The 21,708-nt window shown below is 44.3% G+C and overlaps 1 pseudogene; it reads left to right on the top strand.

The window, feature by feature from the left end:
- The first annotated feature begins 21,388 nt into the window (after positions 1-21,388).
- LOC119820072 lies at positions 21,389-21,484 on the top strand (annotated as a pseudogene).
- The last annotated feature ends 224 nt before the right edge of the window (positions 21,485-21,708 follow it).

Here is a 21,708-nt window from a genome sequence, read left to right as displayed (position 1 = left end):
GATAGACCCTGCATAGCCAGTGTTGGCCACTTTGAATAGCTATATTATCCCAACCCCAAGCTATCTGAACATAAATTGGCCCTTAGGGCCCTAGTTCCCTGCTGTCACTCAGCATGGTGCTTTTGAGACGTTATGATGTTGTCTTATGTTTATACTTACTGACTATATAAATATCAACGGCTTGTTTTTCATTGCTTGATATCATTCCACTGTGGCACAGACACACCACAGTTTATTTACTAGTCCACACGTGGATGAGCTTTAGGTGGATCCTGGTCTGGGAGAATAGCAACAAGAAAACGTTGAGAAGAAATATGTATGTTTTCATGTAGGCCCACATTTTCACCTGTTTTTGGTAAATACAAAACCGGAATGGCTGGTTTTATGGTGAATAGATAACAAAGTTTGCAAGCACTGATGGAGTTTTTCCAAAGCGCACTTAGCAGCATTGACTGAGAGTACCCTCATCCCACATTTTCAGTGTTGCACACACTGGCCTTTTTTTTTTTTAACAGTCATTCTGTAATTTATGCAATGTGTGTATAAACCTTTACTGTGATTTCATTTTCCTGGTGATTAATTAATGGCACCGAGGTTTTTTTCCCACGTGTTTATTAGCTTTTATGCATCATGTTTTGTACTCTATATTTTATATTCAGTATTTTAAATATTGCTGAATTCAATGTGTTAATATTTTGATAGGAATTTTTTGCTCTGTTCATGAAGATTATTGACCTTTAAGATGCTTCTGTGAGCTGGGCGGTGGTGGCACGTGCCTTTAATCCCAGCACTCGGGAGGCAGAGGCAGGAGGATCTCTGTGAATTCAAGGCCAACTGATCTACAAGAGCTAGTTCCAGGGCAGGCTCCAAAGCTACAGAGAAACCCTGTCTCAAAAAAAAAATCCTTCTGTGATGTTTTGACATATTAGGGTACCCGGGTGATACTGGCCTCTTGAAATGAGCTGCATCAAATTCCCTCTCTTCCTAATCTGAATTTCTTTTCTGTGCTTTTGTGGTTTATTAAAATGTCTCATACAATGATCTTTGAAGTTTATTTTCTTCTTTATATATATTAAATTAAATATAATTATATCATTTCCCTTTTCTTTCCTCCCTTCAATCTTTCCCATGTATGTCCCATTACATATATATTCCTAAAAATATACGTACAACCTGCTTAGTCCTTATAAAGTTTCTTATATACATACGATTTCCGGGACCACTCGGTATTTTGGTAACCAATTTGAGGGTTCTTACCTGTAGAAGACTTCCATATTTTGAAAGTTTTTGTGTGACTCGGAGTCATTTCTGCTGTGAATGTTTGATGGGAGTTATCAGGAAAACCTTCTGCACTGGGCTCCGTCTAGGGAGCTGTTTGATAATACGGCTATTTAGATGTCTTAGTTCTCAGATGAAATTTCAAACTTTTCCCAAGAATTTTAGTGGTTAGATTTTTTAACATAATTTCTTCTTATTCTTTTACTCTTTAGCTGCTTGCAAGATTTCTGTTGGTGATAGCCCCTTTTATTCCTCATATTGGTAATATATAGTTTCTCTCTTTCAATCAGTCTTCTTTAAGGGTTTGTTTTGTCAACCTCTGTATTTTAATCAACTTTTCTCTTTTATCTGTTGAATGTCTACTTTGCTGATTCATGCTCTTATTTTTATCATCCCCTGATTTAAATTTTTTTAATAATCTTAATCTGTATGTTTAAGCTATTTTAGTGGTGTGGTAATATGAATGTAACTGACCCCCATACACTCACAGGGAGTGGCACTATTAGGAGGTGTGGCCTTGTTGGAGGAAGTGGGCCACTGTGGGAGGAGCTTTGAGGTTTCCTGTGCTCAGGATACAGCCCAGTGTCTCAGTCGACTTCCTGTTGTCTGCAAGATGTAGGACCCTCAGCTACTTCTCCAGCATCACATCTGACTGTGTGCCACACACATTTCCCACCATGATGATAAAGGACTGAACCTCTGAACTGTAAGCGAGCCACCCCTACTAAATATTTTCCTTGTAAGAGTTGCTGTGGTCACAATGTTCCTTCACAGCAATAGAAACCTTAACTGAGATAAATGGCTTCTGCAAATCTGATACAATTATCTTTCTTTTTATTCATTTCAGAATTATTTTTAAAAATCTTGTTGAATTTTTATATATCTGGGTTTGAATAGATCTCATATTGATACTATTTCTTGTTTAATTCTACTTTGACCAGAAAAAAGCCCACTATATTTTTTTTTAGTTCCTTAAAATTTATTGACTTGTTGCCAGGCAGTGGTGGCACATGCCTTTAATCCAAGCACTTGGGAGGGAGAGGCAGGCAGATCTCTGAGTTTGAGGCCAGCCTGATCTACAGGGTAAGTTCCAGGACAGCCAGGGCTACACAGAGAAACCCCGTCTCGACAAATTGTTGACTCATTTTATCACCCATCATGTGGTTTGCCCTTTTCAGCGTGCAAGCATGCACTTGACGGGATGTGCACTCGGCAGCCAGTGAGCGCTGGGCTCGTGGTGTCGTTAGGCGGTGCCTAGCAGTGTTGCTCACACAACAGTGTTGCTCACACCATCTACCTTGAGGCAGTTGTTTCATCAAGATTTTCTATGAATTGCCTGCTGAGAAGGATGCTAAAATTATCTCCCAATGTAAGTGTGGAACTCTTTCCTTCTCCCCCAGTGCCCTCAGGTTCTGCTATGAGTATCTGTAGAGTCTGTTCAAGTTGCCGTGTCTTCCTGATGAATTGTTTCCTTTGCCATTATAAAATTCCCAGCTGTTATTTTAAAAGAACACACGGTGCTCTTGGACAGAGGAAACTGTGATGTAGCTATAGGTCAAAGTGGGTTCTGAGGATCCAACTAAGACTGCCTACAGCACGGGGACAACAAAGAAAACGATAGCAACAGAAGCCGGGCGGGGGATGATAAAAGCTCTTGGAGGACCAGCATTCAAATAGTGTAGTAAAGGGGAGAGGGGAGCATAAAGACGACGAGGAGAGGAGGGGAAGAGGAGAGAGGAGGGGGTGGAGGAAGAGGATCAGAAGGATAAAGAGAGGGGAGGAAAAAGAAGTATGTGACAGAGAAGGACAAAGTAGGTGGGAGAAGAGGAAAAAAGAGAGGAGAAAGAGGAGGAGGAAGAAGTAAGTAAGAGGGGGAGGGGAAGAAGAGGAGGTTGAGAAGCCCGAGGAGAAATAAAGTGGAAGAGAAACTGCCCAAGAAACGAGAGTATTTTGTGTAAGTACAGGACAGGACCAGATTCAAAAAGCCTCCAGAACCCAGTATAGTGAGAGTTGAGAGGTATACCAAGATCCCTCATTGTGAGATTTCAGAGTAAAGGTTCTAGGGTCCCTTTGCCTTGGCTCAACTCCTCCTGCCAGAGAAGATCCCGAGAACAGACAGAATCCCCCCCTTTACCATTCTCCTCTTTGTCCTCAGCTTGCTGAACTCAACTCACTGAGGAAGCACCCTGTGAAGAATCTGCAGTGCTGTTCAGCTTGCCCAGCTCTGGGTTTCCTGTGAGTCTTTGAAATATCCTTGGACTCTGGCACCAGGCGCCAAGAATGTTTGTTCAGCCACCTGGGCCAGTCAATCCCCAAGGCTGTGCTGTAAGCTTGTTACATGATTTAATTGAGGATAATGTGAGTGTGTGTGTGCATGCTTCCTTGGGAGCCCATTTGTCCCTACATGTGATAAGACCTAATGGTTACCTCTGCAACACTTATTAGTTGATACCCTTGAGCAGTTTGGGAAATAATTTTTGAGTGAGGTATAATGAGTTCAGCTATTTTGGAAGACATCCAAGCGAGGCCAACAGGAAAGGTACTGGGAGGGACAGGAGGGCCCAACTTGTATACCCGAGAGCCAACCGCTCACCTCCCTCAACTTGGTAATGACGTATAGCCTGTGTTGGGGCCGTGTCAGCTTTGGGGACGGACAGAACTTGGTCTGAAATCATCCTTGTATATGTCTCTTATTCTTGTCCCAGCCTTATTCCCATTCTAATTTACACTTCATTTTATTTAATCGGCTCCCAGCAAAGACTCGCCACAGTTTCTAAAAGCCCTGGGTGGCCACTGTGGTCGCTGCTCCTCTACGACTCACGTTGCCTTGGAACCTGGCAGGCATTGTTTTTCCAGGATCGTGGATTCTGGCTCACCTGGGATGGTCTGGGCAGAAAGCAAAGGTAACCCTGTTCTTCCTGCTTCACAGCCTTTGCTGAGGACCGCCGGGCAGGTTGAGACAGCGCCTTCATTGAAGTCACCGGACAAAGTCTCATGAAGAAATACTCTTGTTGCTTCTGGACTGTTGCCCAGGCGAGGGCCCAGGCTGTTGGCTCCAGCTCAGAGAACATTCCTCCTTCCTAGAGAAATTCTTGCCCTGCCTACCCAGACTTTCTCTTAGTTCTGGACATACGTCTGGGCCAGGAGCATCTTTGTTTCTTTCTCACTGAAGGCTGGTAGTCATAATCTGATTTTACTGTCTCCTTGATTCTTTCTTTTCTTTTACCATGAAGGCTTATTGTGTTATGCAATTTCTCCTTGTCTAAAGCTACTGCAGGTTCTCACAGCACTGACTCAAATCAAGGCTTTACTTAGAATCCTTCCTGTCAATCACAGTTAACAATAATGCAGCATCCACCATGTGCTGGGCACCATGCTAAACATATCACATAATCTTGGTTAATGCTCACCACGACCCTAGGAACCCTCAACTATAAAGATGAGAACGCCTGGCTTAGAGAAGCTAACTCTCTCTAAGCTTTATAGAAACAATGGCTTAGCTGTGTCTAAGTTTCTTTCTCCCTGGTCACTATGCCATTTGTGTCTTGTGGCGGGAAGAATTAAGATGCTGACCAACTACTGGAGAGACCCATCAGCAAGAATACTGCAGCTGAGCTTGCGTTTTGACAATGCGGAAACACTTAAATTTCATTCCAGCTCAGGAAGATGCTGGAGCCAGTTTGTCACCAGCGTGGTAAGACGAAAGGAGACCTGGGAACCTCTGCCCTTAGAAGTCTTCAGGGACCAAACATATACACAAAGGAGTTTCATACTGCTAACTTTTCTGGAAATTTATATACCAGAAAAGTGAGGAGCATAATGACGAAGTCCATAGGAATCTGATGTGGTAATTCAGGACCAGTCAGAAGTGAACATAGGATACTAGGCATATGTTTGAAATTGGCAGCGCTGGTTGAATGGAAAGGTTTAACTGAAGAAAAGTGGGCTTGACCTTGCCCTTAAAATGGTGCTATTTGGGTTTGTAGGAAGGAAGTAGGAGAAAATCTGAGATGTGATAGAGAAAAGAATGAATTTGAGCCTGGTGGTGGTGGTACATGCCTTTAATCCCAGCATTCAGGAGGCAGAGGCAGGTGGATCTCTGTGAGTTCGAGGTCAGCCTGGTCTACAAGAGCGAGTTCCAGGACAGCCAGGGCTGTTACACAGAGAAACCCTATCTCAAAAAAACAAAGAGAGGGTGGGGGGAAGGAAAGGAAAAGAAAGGAAAGGAAAGGAAAGGAAAGGAAAGGAAAGGAAAGGAAAGGAAAGGAAAGGAAAAGAAAACAGAGAAGAGAAGAGAAGAGAAGAGAAGAGAAGAGAAGAGAAGAGAAGAGAAGAGAAGAGAAGAGAAGAGAAGAGAAGAGAAGAGAAGAGAAGAGAAGAGAAGGAGTTTGGGACTCTGGGACGGCTGACTGCCTTGTAGGAATGCATCTTACATGGGGGATAGTGGAGGGAGGCTGTGAGCAGGGTCTTCAACACTAAATTCATTAGCTCAAAAGTCAGAGTGAGGACAGCAAGAAGCCACAAAGATGGAGGAAATAAGCACACAATTGTTAAATGTATCTTTTGTCCCTGGTGTGGCTCATAGTAACAATAAACTTCAGAACTAGGCCCTGCTACCTCTTCAGCAGCCAAGCCATATCTGCCTGTTCCGATTTTACCCTGAACTGAAGGAAAGCTGTGTGTGGAAATTGAGGTTGTTCACTGTTTGAAGTCAAGGGCACTAGATGATCTCAAGAAACTGAGTCGTCCTGCTGTGACCACCTCCACTCCCAAGACAAGGTTGTCCTTGACAGAAGAGAGGCAATGCTTCCTCGGACCAGCCAGAACCTGTTATCCAGCTTGGAAAGTGCTAGAGACGTCCTGACAAGTTCCTGTTCTCTTTTCTCTTTTCCTGAATTCCCAGCTGACCACACTTGCTGTTTTTCCAGCCGGAAGAAGACGATGCAGTTTGTTCAGCAGTAAACTGACTTGCATAAGCAGTGTTCCACCAGAACACTAGCGTGGGTCATCCTGTCTCTAGGCTGGGTATGAGATACATTGTTTTATTTGGTTCTATTGGAGGAGCAATTTGTTCTTGCTGTGGAACGAGGAAACACAGTGTCAGAAGCAGTTCCGCTGTTGTCTGTTCTAAATTGATATTTCCAGTCTAAGAGAGTGTTCTCATGCCCAGGATCCAGCAGCACAGCCACTGCGGGATCCTGTCATTTCTTTGCTTCTCAATAGCTAACATGATAGATCGCGGTGCTATTAAACACAGTGCCTTACTTCTCCTTTTTAAAGCTATGGGTGGAATAAGAAAATCTCTTTCTCTTTGTATTTAAAATAGAGATGTGTTATAGATTATCTGTACCACCCTAGCTTCCAGTATTTAATGTTCTTATTAACAGACTTCTTAAGATAAGAAGACAGGAGATGACTGAGATACAAGATTTTTGCCAAGATACCCAAGAAATGCCAAAACAGAGTGAAAGGAAAAATAAGAACCGCCTAAAGTTAAGATGGAGAAAGGCCATAGGCTGAGGTCTACAATGCCGCCGTTAACGGGATGAGCTGAAAGACACGCTCCTGCAAGCGCTTTCCACATACCCCTGCTCTGACGTGGAGAATCCCAATGGTGCTGAAGATCATGGGAGCTAAGTGAACCTGGGCCCACTGTTTGCTCTCTGCAGTACTATGACCTTGATTCTGACCTGGCCAGAACAGTATGCGTTCCAGTGAGGGAAAGACTGTCTTCTGAGCTAACTGGAGCAAAACCCAGAGTCAACCCTGCTGTGGCCTACGGGTGAGATTCCAGCCTCTCCTCTCCTTCAGCAGCTACATGATGTCTTCTTGACTCCGTCTATTTTCTCTATATATCCTTTCTAGCGTGGCTATATTCTGCCCTGCCATAGGCCAAAGCAGCTTTACTCATTAACCAATAAAAATGACACAGACACAGTAGGACCTCCCATGTCATCTAAGGGTACCTGCACGCATGTAGTGCACACGCCTTCTCTCAGAAGCACACGCCTACACACACAATAAATAGTGGGGAAACATTCTTTTAAAGAAATGGAAGAAACATGACATGCTTTTCCTGTTTTTTCTTTTTCTTTTTCTTTTTTTGGTAGGTCAGAAAAATCCTTAGCACCAGTGAAAGTGAGCAGTAATCAGTAGAAAGGCAAAGCAGGATGAAGTATGTTTTCTCAGCTGACATGTTAGTTTACAACCGTCTGCTCCTTTAGTGTTATGAGTTTGCTTGGGAATTCATAAACTACAGCAGAGCTAAGCTATGGATTTTGAGGTAGGATGTTTCTCCTCTGTGATTTTGGCCTTTGATGAAGCTATGACCTGAAGTGGGCAGAGGGGAGGAATCTCGTGAATTCTTGCCTGGGAGGGTTAAGCAAAATAGGTGTGGGGGAGAAGAAAAAGGTTGCACCTACAGTGAATATAGGAAATATTTATGACTATCATAAAAATTAAAGTGTTCGTCTAAATCACAATCCTTTCCCTCCTTTATGGTTACACTGAGAGATTTGTCTTTTTTGAATTTTTATCTCTACTTACCTTGGTTGTCATAAGAAGAACATATATTGGAAGAGATTTGAAGAAAACACTAATATTGTACTACAAAAATTTGGTTACTTCTAGGAAAATCTTGCTGCCCTGTGATTTTTTTTTTAAATAAAATTAGGGAATAAAGATATTGGCCATTGACCTCAGCCCCTGCCCAGTGACCCTCCTAAAATTCCACTTAGTCTCGTGAATAATTGCTGACAGTTCTGTGGCTTCCCATCTTGACCATTTTCAGTATACGTGGAGAGTGTCTTCGCATCACACGGGGGAATTTATAGATTGTGATTTCCCCCAAGCTGTTCATCATTGTGTTCCAAAGGGCTAGTTTGCAAAGTATTCCTTTGCTTATTAGACAAAGGGGCCAACTCCTGCAGGCTAAGAATTTTAAAGGATGTATAACACCTGCATGTATAAGCGGCTGACTAGCAGACCTAATAACTTCCACTAGACTCCCTGCCCCCATCCCGGCCGGCCGTGGGAAACATCAGCATCTCTGCTCTCAGTGGAGAGCTAAGGAGGTAACATGTGGGATAAACAAATAGCAAACAGGTGTTATTCTGGATACATTGTTTCCCCGGGGCCTGTGCTTCCCATCTGTAATCACAAATGATAAAACATAAAACTGCTTTTCCCAAAAGAGCCTGACACATAAGAAGTGTTCGAAAGATGTTGGCTCACCACGGCTGTTATTCATGTTGTTATTTATTTGTACATACAATAAGAAAGACAGGATCAGGATCAGTGCATGTTGAAGACGTAAGGGAAGTTTTGGGTTTTTTGTTTTTTTTTTTTTTAATAGAGCTTGGACTTGAGCTGGGCTCCTTTGTGATGGGTAAAATGCAACTTGCCAGAGGAGACCTTGGAAGAAAGGTCATCTGAGGTGGGAAATGACAATTGGAGAGGAATGTGGGTGGCTGCCTCCGTGGTGAAGATAACAGCCTCACGGTTCAGTGGAAACGGACTGGCCTTTCTGGGAAAGCAAACTGAATAGATAGGGTGGGGTAAGACAATGGGAGCCTTGCAGGTCAGGCGAGGGAGTTTAGATTTGATTGGCCCAGCAGTGCAATGTCTATACTTGATTGAAGGAATGATGGGGCCAAGGAGAGTCAGATAGGGATGCAGGCTGGTGGGCAGGAGGCCCAAGGCAGGGAGGCTGGAAGGAAGGCTGCAAGCAGCAGCCAGGCTGAGCTGTAATCAGAGGCTGGCAAGCAAAATGGGGAAAGAGACAAGCCAAGTTATTGTCAAGGCCTTGGGAAGCTGCGGAGCAGTGAGAGAACACAGTTGCATTGGGGGGTCTGGGGCCACAGCTTACAAACACAGTCGACACACATATGCGGGCTTATAAGAGTTAAGGCTGCACAATTGAAAGGTCAGTGAAAATCTGAGGGCACTGTCTGTGGCCATGCAGAAAACCAAGACTAGCAGCTGAGAAGAAAATATTGAGAGAGGAGTCCTTGTCTATATTCTCAGAGTTGTTTCTGTTATGCAGGCATCTTAGGGTTTCTACTGCTATGATGAAACACCAGATGACCAGAAGCAACACGGAGGAGAAAGAGTTTATTTCTCTTCTAGGTAACAGTTCACCACTGTGCAACGTCAGGGAAGGAGCTGAAGCAGAGGCCGTGGAGGGACACTGCTTACTGGCTCGCTCCTCACGGCTTCCTCATTCTTTCTTATACATTCTAGGACCACCTTCCCAGGGAAACACTACCCACAATGGACAGGGTCCCTCCCACAATCAATCACTAAATAAGAAAATGCACCACAGGCTTCCCCACAGGTGATTGTGGTAGAGGCATTTTCTCAGTTGAGGTTCTCTTCCTAAAGGATTCTACCTATGTCAAGCTGACATAAACCAGCCAGCACAATGGGTTTGCCTGCTGTGTAGAAAATTACCGAACCCTAGCTGAGAAGAGTAGCACTGTAAGGACCTACTTGCCCGTGTCTGTCCTCCAGTGGCCTTTGCGGTGCTCAAGGGGAGAGCAGCGTTGCATCTATAGAAAGGAGCTGTGCCCATGGGCTTCCCTTCCTAGACTCGGATCTTATAACCATCACATATGCCCCAGAGTGAATTCCTGTATCCTCCCGCCTTAGGTTTCTCCTTGATAAAGCAGAATGAGGTTGTCTTTCTCACAATATGAGGCCGAAATGGGTTTTTTTTTTTTTTTTTTTTTTTTTTTTTTTTGGTTTTTCGAGACAGGGTTTCTCTGCAGCTTTAGAGCCTGTCCTGGAACTAGCTCTTGTAGACCAGGCTGGCCTCGAACTCACAGAGATCCGCCTGCCTCTGCCTCCCGAGTGCTGGGATTAAAGGCGTGCGCCACCACCGCCCGGCTCCGAAATGGGTTCTTTATGGAGGATTTAGAAGACTGGACCTGCACTGGAGGAACAGCAGCTGTGTGTGTGTGTGTGTGTGTGTGTGTGTGTGTGTGTGTGTTGGCGGGGGGGGGGGGGGAGTAAGGAGGAGGGAGGGAGCCAGAGGGCGGTCATGATGTGGTGGTGAGGACCATAGCTCACTTTTCTCCAGTAGATGAAAACCTTAGAATGCATTGTCCAGTAAATGAGGGCAACACGTTGAGGGCATACCCAGCATGATTGCTTCCTAGACCCGTCATGATAGCGGTTAAGGATGTGGAACATTTGTTAGGTGTTTATTAGCCGTTTGTACTTCGCCATTTGAGAATGGCTGTTCAGGCCCACAGCACATTTATTGACTGGGTAATTTTTTCATTCATCTGTAGCATCTACTGGAGAAAGTTAAAAAAATAAAAAAGCACATGAAATTAAAAGGGGCTCCTAGGAATGTGGGAAGGGGAAGATAGACAGGGAAAAGTGTAAGAAAAAGCGATAGAGGAAGGAATATGAGCTAAGTGCTCATATATGTAAATCCATATTCATATATGTAAATGCCATGAAGCCCACAAACCGTCACATAATTAGCATATGCTAATAAAAAAATTTTAAAAATGATAGAAAAAAATTTCTGTGAATCCACATGTCAAACAATAAAGGTGAAGATATTAGTGTATATTGCTTCAGGCTAAGACAATGATTCTCAACCCGTGGGTCACAACCCCTTTGAGGGTCTCAGATACCCTGCATATGAGATATTGACATTACAATTCATAACAGTAGCAAAGTTACTATTAAGAAGTAGCAACAAAGTCATTTTATGGATGGGGTGGGGCACCACAACCTGAGGAACTGTATTACAGGGTCACAGCGTCAGGGAGGTTGCGAACACTGGGCTAAGAGACCTCATGTTCAAGGGCTGCATCGGCATTCCTGCAGCCATCACTTTATGGGGATTGCACTCTTCCAGCTCCAACACAGAAAGGGTGAAAGGTCCAAGTGCCTCACGTGTGCAAAGACAGAGCACGGGAGCTGTGCCACCCCCAAGTTGCTCCCCGTCAGAACATGTCTCCTTTGAGCACCCAAGCTGGCTTTTACTCTAGTTCTTGGGCTGCAGAAACTTAAATCTGTGGCCCCCAAAAGTGGCCACATGTTTGGGACAGCAAGTGTTGACTGTCAGAGGAATCTCCAGGCCTCTTGACTGGAAAGCGTGAGGGAGCTTGCTGGCACGTGGACCATCCAAATGCTCCCTGGAATGAGCCGTTCATCCAATAAGTCCGTAAGAGCTCTGAGCATATGTAACGGGAGTGAGCGCTTTTGTTTTTTATTTCAGGACCTGGCCTTAATTTGTATCGTGTTTTATTTTGTTTATTCAAATTGTGCTTTATGATTTCTAATTGCATTTTCCTTCTGGGTAAACCAGAAGGCAGGCAGTATGGTGATGAGACTCTCAAAGAGGTGGAAGTTTCAGAGCCTAGAAATTAGGGATCCTTTCCATGTAGAACAGAAAGCCATGGCTAGCAAAGGTTGACACCTCAACCTGATTGGTGTTTGACAAAAGAGAAGCTTCCTCCAGTGGAATTATCTGGCTTTACCTACTTTGGACTTGAATCCAGATGCTCCCTGGAGCTTTGTGCTGATTTCCTGAAATGCTAAGTCTGAGGTTTATGTCATGCCACAGGGGCAGGGTGCAGAGTCTTTCTGTGGCGAGCCCCAGAACATGGGGACAGGGAGGCTACGCACCCCCACAGTGGACTGAAGGCCATATAGATGTTTCTTAAATCAAGTTTCCAGGGCAAAACTCGCCCTGCAGCAGAGGAGGCTGGAAGGAGCATCCGTGCGTGTTTCCTTGTCTCTTCTTTTCTAAGAGTGAGGGCTCTGCTCTTCATTCCTCAGGTCTTCATCCAGCGTGAAACACTAGGAACAGTGAACTTCGGGAATCCATCGCAGTTCTTGCCAAGAACAAATCCGAGGTGCAGACACAGATACAACAATAGCCAGGACATGGGGATAAACAGCTTCCACTGTGCTACGTGTATAGAAAACCTTCACGTCAGAGAGAGGCGCACGAGTGACTGAGAGTCAGTGGTCAAATGTTCAGTGTATTTTCTCAGCATATCTGTATTCAATAATGGGGAACCTTGAACCCTTAACTACATTACAGAGCGGGGGAGAGAGAAAGAGGGAGAGAGAGAGACGCACTTTGGAAAATTTATACAGTGTATTTTGATCATATTTATCCTCCCCTTTCCCAACTCCTCCCAGATCCACCAACCCTCTCCCTACCCACCCAACTTTGTGTTCTCATCTTTTGTTTTTTAAACCCACCATTTCCATTCGTGCTGCCCATATATTCCTGGGTGTATCGGCAACCTACTAGGGGCCACACCTTAAAGAAAACGGCCTCTCCCTCCCCAGCAGCTGCCAATTCCCAATAGCTCTTCAGCTCGGAATGAGATTTTGCTACATAATTCTCCTTTGACCAGGGGTGGGCGTGCAGATTTGTGTGGGGTTCCAGCTCTGCTACCTGAAGCTGTGCCTGCAGATTTCTGTAAATTTCTTTGGGGGTGTCAAGATGACTAAAATATATTAACAATAATCACTACCCATGCCAATAAGAAGAGATCCATGTACTTGGAATAATTTGTTTTAGAAGGCATGAAAGGCTGCCGCGTGAAAGAGCTCCATTTACAGAAACGATTTTAGTTGTGTGGGAAATTTTGCTTTCATAGACTCTTTCTGAGATAGTAACCGATGATATCCAAGATCGTTCCCTAGGGAAAGTGGAGCGGAGGTCAGACCCATCACAATGTCTAGACTAAGAAGAAGGAAATCTGGCTTCTATACCTGCTACAAAACACGTGTTGAATATATGATCCTCGTATAATTACTTAATGTCTGTCAACTCGTTTGTTAATTAGAATGGTGGAGATAATGCCCAACTTAGTGCTGGAGAGAGAGGACTCAGTGAATGAAGGTGCCTGCCCCCAAGTCTGACAACTTGAGTTCAATTCCTGAGACTCACATGGAAGGAGGAGACAGACTCCTATAAGAAATCCTCAGAGCTTCACTGGCATGTACACACACACAAACACACGCGCACATACACATATACACGCACGCACGCACACACGTAAATACAAAGCCCAGTCTGCCTGTTTCCAAGAATGCTGGCAATGAGGTCGGTGATAATCTGGTGCTCCTACCCTCCAGAGCTAGCTCCAGAATCCAGCTTTGGTCTGGTTCCCCAACAGCCTGCCCCTTGCTCAGCTCTGCCTTAACCAAGCGTGTTCCAGTACCATCGTGCCTTGTAATGGGCTATCGTAAACCACACATACTTGTGTGAAGTTTTCTAGCTCAATTTAGCATCCCTCCCTAAGAAACATGTATTTACCCAGGAAACTGCCTAGTAGTGCAATTTTACCTAAAGCCTGGCCAAAGGGATTTGGGGGAACTATCGTCATTTTAGTATAGCTGCAACAGCTCCAAGCCAGGTGCAAACTGAGCAGCTCAAATCGGTAAGAACTTATTTGCTTATGATTCTGAAAGCTCGAAGTATCAAATAGCTTTTCAGTGGAGTCATGATTCTTCTAAAGGGTGTAGAGAGGAAGCCTCCCTGGCTTCTTCTGGTGGCTTCCAGCCGTCCATGTTGTCCTTGTATGTGGCTGTGCTGCTCTAATCCTAGCCTGTGTCACCCCCGAGCCTCTGCATTTCTTACTGCATTAGATTTAGAGTCCGTCCTGACTCAGCTGACTTAACATCTTAGCTAATTACATATGCAAGACTCTAAGGTTACGTTCATGGGTTCTGGGTAGATGTGGATCTTAAGGGTGCACTATTGGACCTTCTATGAGAGTATTTACACATTGTATGTGGGATGATGTAAGCACTCTTGGCAAACCTTAGCTCATTTGCTCTGGTTTTAGAGGCAATACCTGGGCCACCTCCCAGCCCATTCATGCGCTCAGCTGGACCCTGCCCCAGAAGGCTTTGGTGCTCTTCATCAACTGCCTAAAATAAACCTGTGGTCTCTCGGACTCACACCTCATCCTCAGCCTCCCCACCAGCTGACCATCACAGCGTCACACTTCCTGGCTCCTAAATCTGCCTTGAATCTCTCCTGCTGTCTCAGTGTTCGTGGCCAGTGCCAGGACCCGGCATTTCTCCTCCCTGAGATGCCACCAGAGGCTCAAAGCTGGCCTCCCGACTCCGATCTCGCCTCCCATCTCCAGTCTCCACAACACTGTCAAGGAGCCTCCACAGACGAAAACCTGTTCTACACACCTCACTGAGGAGTCTGCCGTGACTATGTCCGACCTCTCGGCTGACTTCTTCCTCATCTCCCCACTTGTACTTACGCACGAGGTCTGGAAGTGCCCCCTGCTTGCCTGACTCTTCCTCACGCCCATGCCCTGGCACATGTTACTCATGCTTTCTGGCATACCATGTTCTGTGCAGCCAGCCCAGCTTGTACCTAGTCCTCTGTGCAGTCTCGTCTCAAGCACTGCTGAGGTCACGTCTGGGTAAGATGACGTCAGCATGCCTCTATCCCTGTCATGTTCCTGCCCAGCTATCTTAATTCTTCTGTCTGTCTTTCAACTCTGATTCCTTATTATTCCAGGACTCTACACCTTGGATACCAAGCACAATGCCAGGCTCATAACAGGTTTATTGAAGGCTTGTGTGGTAGGTGAAATGAAGTCTTCATGATTGGGTTTTCAATTAGAAATTAGTCAAATCGGACCAATCTATGACTTATTCAGAAGCATCTGGTGGCTCTTTAAGATTTCCAGTCTCTGCACTAAAATAGTCTATATTTGGTTCTCTAGGACAGTGGTTCTCAGTCTTCCTGATGCAGCAACCCTTTGAGACAGTTTCTCATGTTGTGGTGACCCACAACCATAAAATTACGTTCATTGCTCTTTCAGAGCTATAATTTGGCTCCTGCTCTGAACTGTACTGTAAATATCGAATGTGCAGGATATCTGATATATGTCCCTGTAAAGGGGTTGTTCAACCCCCAAGGGGCCCTGACCTACAGTGCTCTGGGACCTATATTGGTCCTGTCACCCTTTGATAGCAATCACAGAGTAAGAGCATAGCTCAACTTGAGAAATAAATTCATACCCATGTTTTAATATATCTTCATATTTCTTTTTATGACTATGTTTTTTTTGCACCAAAGTAAAAAACCCTTCTGACTAGTTAACTTGCTTAGATGAGGGCATCTGAGCCCAGAGCTTCCCACAGCAGTTCCGTTTTGCAAATCCAGCCACTTTCTTCCAGGAGTCTGGCTGCTGAGGAGGGCATCTGGCTCCTGAGTGTCACATGTAGCACGGTAGACGACTCTGCACCAAGCAGCCCCTTGTTTTCAGCCACCATACCATTCTGTGTGCCCACGTCACAGTTGCCAGTGTGGATATACAGAGGAAAAAGACGATTCTAGTTTCCAAAGGGACAGAATTTTATTTGTGTATCCCCACAAGCACTTATGTAATGTGAATCTCATTTCTGGCTAGTTCAGATCTTCACTTATCTTCAGAACCAATTGCAAGATGTTACTTAAAGGTAATGATTAAAATGGTGGCAAGGTGGCTCAGCAGTTAAAACCACTTGTTTACAGAGAACCTGGGTTTGATTCTAAACACTCACAACCATTCATAACTCCAGTACCTGGGGATCTGAAACCCTTTTCCAAGTTCCAAAGGCACCAACCGTGCAGATGGTGCACATACATACATGTAGGCAAAACCCTTAACATATTTTAAAAAACAAAGAAGAAATTAAATTTAATTTTGAAAAAAGGAAGTGATAGGCTGGATGCTTATCCTTAAGTTGAAGACGTTGATGGTTCTCTTTTAAAATCATTAACATGCATTTTTCATAGCAACAAAATTCCTTATCTTATAACCCTTAAAATGATGGAATATTACATTAAAGGCATCAAATGATGCCCTACTCGTGGGAATAAAAGCAAAAAGTAAATCTCAGGAGTGTGTGTGTGTGTGTGTGTGTGTGTGTGTGTATGCACATATGCTGTTTGTAAACTGCCCATCAGTTCCCAAATAACCACTCTGGGGCTTATATTAATTATGAAATGCCCAGTCAATAGCTCAGGCTTATTACCAACTAGCTCTTACATTTACATTAACCCATTTCTATTCATCTATGTATTGCCATGTGGTTAGTGGCTTTACCTGTCCTTTAGCATCTTGCTTCTTGGGAGGCTTGCTAGTGTCTCCCTCAGCTCTGCCCTTTCTCATCCAAGTATTTAGTTTGATTGTCCCACCTAGCTTTATTCTGCTTTGCTATAGACCAATCAGCTTTATTATCAACTAATAAGAGTAATAAATATTCACAGCGTACAGAAGGATCATCCCGCATTGGTTGATTTTAAGAAGATCTCAATCATTTGATTTACTGGTGAAGACTCAGAATCCAAATGCTGGACAAAAAGCCTGCTGACTCAGAAAAACACCCAGCTGACTTTTTTCCTCTGCCAATGTCCCAGAAGCCCTCCCTTCTCCTTTGCCATCTCAAACAACTCTCCTCAATCTGAATGTCCCTCCCTTCTACTTCCTGTGTATCTCTCTATCTGTCCTCCTGACTCTCTTTTACTCTATATGGTGGGTTTTTTTTAATCAATAATCCTATGTTCACTTCCTAACAACTGGTTTCTTGCTCCGTCTCTTGACCTATAGCTGACTTTATTTAATCCTGTTTACAATATTCAAGCAGAAAGCTCTTGGATTAAAGATGTGTGCTAAAGCTGAGCCACACCACAGCTAGCAACAGGATTTTCCAGCAAATAACGCAATCTCAGGGTTCACTGCGTAATTAAATATCCTGCAACATGCACACACACACACACACATATACATACACATATGGACATGCAGTGTGTGTGTGTGTGTGTGTGTGTGTGTGTGTGTGTGTGTGTGTGTAAAACAAGTTTGTTTTCTTTTTAATCCTGGTGAAATTTTCTAGAGCCAGCAGCATGGACACTCCCAGGCATTTGTTATTAATGCAAATTCTTAGGTCTCATCCAGACATATTAACCCTAAACATTGACTGGGGATCAGCACCTGTGAAGATGACCTCCATGTGACTCCATGTAGTCCAGCAGAAGACTGGCTGCCTCTACTGTATGCTGTGTCCTGCTTGAGTTTGCTACTGTACACAGTATCCCAGAGCCCAGTACTGACCTCTAATACCATCACAACTGGCACAAATCTCCAGTAAACGAACTGCTTATGTTTTAAAGATTCTGAAGTCTGGCTTCTAGCTCATTGTAGTCACCTACGCTTTCCATTTTTACCTAAACTGTGAGATTAAAAGCTGAGCAACTATCTGTCTCTCCCTGCCCCAAGTGCTCTAACTATATGCAAAAGTCCTTCAGTACAGAGACACATGCACTAACCCAAGGCTTTTCAGACTTTAAGCACATGGGTTCCCCGGATGTCTTATTAAAACGCATGCCTGGCCTGAGGTCCTGCATTTCTAGACAGCTCTAGGCTGCCCCTGCTGCTCTGTGGATCACACTTTTGAACAGCCAGTCACTCTAATATTATTATTATTATTATTATTATTATTATTATTATTAATGTATTGGGAAGATCCAGTCATGGGGATTTCCACTGTGACACTCCACCTTTTTCTGAGTCGTCCAGATTTTTAACAAAGAACTCTATTCAGGAAAACAGAGGACAGAATTTTGAAATCTTTCTCTAGAATCTGCCTTACCTTTTCTGCATATTTCTATATGCAAACAAGACTTTAAAAATGTTTCCAAGAATGAATCAAAGAGAAGCAGATCGGCAGGACCTATAACCCTGCGGAAACTGCTGTTGGGAATGTGAAGGTTTGAAAGCTGTGGTGTGTGGTGTAGAAGCAGGCAGAGGGAAAGAGCCGGATCAGATGCAATTTTCCCAGTGTATCAGACTTCTAATTGTGTGGGTTTAAGGAGAGATGTGATACATTTTAGATACACAAAAGAAGTGCTGGCTTTGGCCATGACTAAAGCCAAGTCTTCAAATAACATTCTCAAAAATTGGTCTCATGCCACACTCTGGTTGGGCTTTTTGGTCAACGTGACATAAACCAGGTTCATCTGGGAAGAACTTCAGCTGAGAAAATGCCTCCATCCTGATTGTCTATAAGCAAGTCTACAAGGCGTGTTCTTGATTAATGATTGACATGGCATTAATCCCACCAGACAAGAAGAAGACCACTACCACAATTTTTGAGTTAAATTTGAAGCAAGTTTTACTAAATACTAGCCAGACACTGGCCAGGTCCACACCCAGGATCCCCAGAGTATGGTGCTGCATTACATTAGACAGGAGCTTATAAAGGCGAGACCCACGAGGTTCCATACTTCCCACCTTCGTCCAATCAGGGGCAAGCACACATCCTGACGTACTTCCTGTCTGTGTGCCTCCTGCCTTGTGTGATCAAGCACATCCTGTGCAGTTGGGGCAACCAAGCTTGTTTACAGAAACAAAAACATGTGGCTTGTTATCTTAGGTGAACAACAGCCCCCAGCATTCCAGGGAATTATCTGTCCATGGGCAAGTGGGACTTATAGGTTAGAGGCATTTCTGTCTCATGGATCCCTAAAACACAGCAATTTAAACTTAAAACATAACTTTAGCCATCCCAGTGGGCAGTGCCACCCCTGGGCAGGTTGTCTTGAGTTGTATTAAAAAAAAAAAAAAAAAAAAAAAACAGTCTGAGCAAGCTAGGAGTAACAAGTTCATAAAGAGCACCTCTTCATGGCCTCTGCTCTGGTTTCTGCCTCCAGATTCTTGCCTCGACTCCTTTCCTCTCAGTAAAGGACTGTTCCCTGAAAGCGTAAGATGACATAAACCCTTTTGTCCCCAAGTTGCTTCCAGTCATGGTATTTGCCTCAGCGGTAGTAACCTAACTAACATGTACCATCTCCAAGCTCTGATTTCTTCTTCAGTGGCTTTCTTTTCAGTCTCTCTTTCCCTAGGACTGCAACCCTCAGCCCTAGGTTCAGGCTCTATGGTCAGCAGTCACTACATGTTTAAAAAAATCATTTTCTCAGCAAATGCTTCAGAACACCCCTCTGAATCTGCTGGCCTTGGTCTCCTGCATACTTCTGAAAAAAAAGTCTGGGAGTGGTAAGGACCTCATCCAAACAAGCAGGGGAAAGGGTGATGTTCCATTGAAAGTCAAAATTTTAATGAAAGAGCAGGAATAGAGGTGGTGTGATCTCCCTGATCCCAGGGCTGCTCTTCTCATTCCATTTGTTTAGAAGCCAGTGATTTAAGTGTTTTAAGTCGAACAGGACCAGTAAACCAAGATTTCCTCATTTCTTCTTTAGTGGTCTTTTCTCTCTACTGTTGCCTTCTTGGAGTCTAGGACTTAAGACACAGAGCCTCTATAATGTTTGCCTTATCTTTGAATATTGTCTTTAACAATATATTCCACCGTATTCAACTTAAAGAAACTGTAATAGTTCATCTGTCATCTCTGGCTCCCCTGCCCTGGCTGCCCAGAGTAAGAAAACCACATTCCTTCTGTGATAGTAATCCTCACTACTCCTTGGCTCTTTGGGGGAAACAAGTCAAAGCTTGACAGAGTGTAGCTTGCCTATCTACTTGGAAGGACTCCGAGCCGTAGCCTGGTGATCCCATGAGGTGGACGCCCTATGCCTGGAGGAGCTCCTACCAGCCCCTCTATCCTTCTGTGGTGTCTTCTGACCCTACAGCTTGATTAATAGCCTGGCCTAGATCTTCCCTGTCAGGTGGCATATTGCCTTCTCAACTTTCCCAGGCCCAGTGATATCCCCACGGACAGGTAGGGGCATGCACGAAAACTCTGGAGGCCTGCCCAAAAAGCAAGTCTGCAGTTTGCAAAGGGGCAATGTAGCAATTACATGAGTAATGCATTGGAGATCTTCTATGAGAAATCAAAGCTGGGAAAGGAGGGATTTCCTCCTTGGAGGAAGGCTGTTGGGTGAACTAACTCTTGCCTCGGAAGCCCGGTTTTTCCTCTCCCTCCCCCCAAAATTCTAATCCCTATCTCTCTAAACAATTTTTTTCTTGAGTCCTTCACTCTGGTTCTCCATAAACCGTGGGGAAGGAAGAGAAGCAACTGACTGGAAGTTTACAGTCTGCTTGCTCATAGCAACTGAAAGTTTTCTCAGGTCCTGCTTCCAGGGGAGGGAGCTGAAGAACTCGCCCTGGTGTCCGACGGGTTCTGAGCAGCAGCCAGGCTCCTGGTGGCTCCTGGAGCAGGTAGGAAAAAAAAAGTGGTTATTCTTGTGTTTTGCTTTGCATGAACTATATAGTCTGAAGACAGACTGGATCCCAAGTCCCAGTGTACAGGGTACTGTAAGGCGATGGAAGAGTGGAAATGCTTTGGCTTCTGTCTGGGAAGCAGCAGCTAATGCAAAGGTTGGTTATACTGTTGAGGGCATCTCTACCACGAGTCGTCTCTGGAGAGTTGTTCACTTACAGCCACAGCAGGCAGGATAGGAAAGAATCCACATTTTAATGAGCTGGGTGTCTGTGTTTTCTGAACTTCTCTCATGTGCATGTTGGTGTGTGTGCCCTGTCTGCAGACACACACACCATTGTGAAGAACCCTCTCACAATCACAGATGCTGATCTGAGCTCCATTTGATGCACGACTTTATAACAATCCAACAATGGCTTCTTATAAGACGCTACCATATGTTCTTGAAAAGGAATCTGAGAGTCTGAGAAACATCGAATGGGTGATGGTTACATTAACGTCGGTTCCCGGCTCAAGCGTCAGGGTCACAAGCGATAGCGACACATTTTGAGTTCGTGCTCTTCTTTATAAGGAATGTAGCTTAGTGAAACCAGTTGGGAAGCCATAAAACAAACGCGATGAGCACTTGCAGGGTTTGTCGTCGCCGGGTCCCAAGCGCTGTAAAAGTAAAATATGATGCATGGCTGATAGAAGGAAATAATAAAGAGAATGTGGAGGAGAACATAGCGGAATCGGTGAGAGTTTCTAGGTCCACTTTCTCGAAACAAAAGCAAGTAGGTTTGGGAGTCAGCAACCAGGCAATCATCTCTCAGATAAGATATTTAAGAATCATGTCGTGACATCACCACTTTGCAATGACTGCTCTTGGCCGTTGCATGTTTGGGTTGGGGATAGACAGAAGAGACTCCTGGCATAGAGGGCAACCACAGATGCTGAGTGCTCACTTTGGCAGTGAATGTACTAGAATTGGAATGGTGCAGACATTAGCATTGCCCCTGCACAAGGACGGCATGCAAAAAAGATCCTGGGTTTCTTTAACTACTTTTTCTGTAAATGTCAATCAGTGTCCTCTGAGCTTTAGGAACTTGGATAAACTCTCAACTATGTATCTGTATGTTCATGACTTACATGTCTATATCTCCCCTCCTACTTCTCCTCTTCAGTAACTTTTACCTACCTCTTATGACTGTGACTAACAAAAACACAGCTGAAGTCTTGGTGCGGCTGTGGGAAGAACACATGCTTGCCCTGTCCAGTTAG

This window comes from Arvicola amphibius, chromosome 7, assembly GCF_903992535.2.
Source record: "Arvicola amphibius chromosome 7, mArvAmp1.2, whole genome shotgun sequence".
Classification (NCBI taxonomy): Eukaryota; Metazoa; Chordata; class Mammalia; order Rodentia; family Cricetidae; genus Arvicola; species Arvicola amphibius.
This window is presented reverse-complemented; position numbering and strand designations above follow the sequence as displayed.